Source organism: Carlito syrichta, unplaced genomic scaffold (genome assembly GCF_000164805.1).
Source record: "Carlito syrichta isolate Samal-C Ts95f unplaced genomic scaffold, Tarsius_syrichta-2.0.1 Scaffold305681, whole genome shotgun sequence".
Lineage (NCBI taxonomy): Eukaryota > Metazoa > Chordata > Mammalia > Primates > Tarsiidae > Carlito > Carlito syrichta.
Window position 1 is genome coordinate 746,534 of NW_007249777.1, and position 1,312 is coordinate 747,845.

The 1,312-nt window shown below is 37.7% G+C and overlaps 1 pseudogene across 1 annotated transcript; it reads right to left on the reverse strand.

Annotated features, from left to right (window-relative positions):
* Positions 1 to 571: 571 nt before the first annotated feature.
* LOC110595995 lies at positions 572 to 1,170 on the reverse strand (annotated as a pseudogene). The gene is made up of 2 exons (XR_002482201.1): positions 888 to 1,170; positions 572 to 835 (listed from the first exon to the last, which is right to left on the reverse strand). The product of XR_002482201.1 is annotated as a cytochrome b-c1 complex subunit 6, mitochondrial-like (transcript).
* Positions 1,171 to 1,312: the final 142 nt, after the last annotated feature.

The following is a 1,312-nucleotide window of genomic DNA, read 5'->3' on the forward strand; positions in this document are numbered from 1 at the left end:
TAATTTTAGATAATCTTTAAAACAGTTTGTTTAGGAGTCTTATAAATGGCAGGGAGTGGGGAGTGAAATAGGAATCTTAGGACTATAACAACGACAAATAATTCATTTATATTGCATGATGTTTTATTATGCCATTTCATATTGTATTAATCATATTATATTACATCACACTCTGTAATAGTGTGTCATATTATAATTTATGTATTACTTATGAGTTAAAAAGGCCTTTGTGGTTTTACCCAGGAGTACAACCATGACTTATACCATTATGTCTATAGGAAAAACACCCTCCCAAATTCCAATGACTTTACATATAATCTGCTGCAAATTGCCAAGTTGAGCTCTGGTAACTGTCCCTGTTATTCTTATTCTCTTGTACATCGGTCTGCAGCCAATCTTGAATTTCTCATATGTATTTTTCACACTTTTTAGACTGTGACTCGCAGTAAGAAATACCTTTTACGTTGCAACCCTAAACACACACACACACACACACACGTTTAATAAAAATACTCTATTTGTGATTTTATAAGCTATTTTCTCAATTATTTTTGTTTTCCTTTTTTTTTGCAAGTCACAGAACTTTATTAAGATGGAATCACTGCTAATTACATAGAAGTTATTTGCCTAAGCCCAAATCCATGAGGTTCATATGAACTTAGTTACACAAATGGAAACAAATGGCATATTCAAAACCATAAGGAAATATCCTGATGCCCAGGTGTTGAAGGCTGGGGTGAACAAGTCTGCACATTTATTTCAAGCTGTTAAAGTGTTGGTGAGCCATGCAATGGTCCCTTGCATGCAAGAAGTCAAAGAGCTCCTCTGTGCAGTCCTCTTCTTTTTTTTTTTTTTTTTTTTACTGTCTGGTTTGCAAATAAGGAAACTGAGGCTCAGATAAAGCAGTCCTCTTCTGTATGTGATCGAGAGGATACACACTCATCACAGAGCTCTAGCTGCTCCTGGGCCTTTACACATTTCTCCAGCTGCTCACATTGCTCTCTCGCTGTTGTTAGGGGATCCACTAATTCCTCTTCTTCCTCTTCCTCCTCCTCAGGGTCTCTGAACCCGGCCAGCATCTTTTGTTCATCCTCCAGTCCCATGTCTGGCTATGGTTCTAAATTCAACACCAGCAACTACAGCAGTGCCTAATCCAATTCAGGATCAAGAAGGACTCATAACGGTCACCCTCAGCAGATGTCCAGCGATCTGGCCACAAGCACGGCATACTCCTATTTTTTTTCTTTTTCAAAAAATGATTGTTATGATCAAGTCAATTAGTTTTTACTGTCCAGTCATAGATGATGACCTG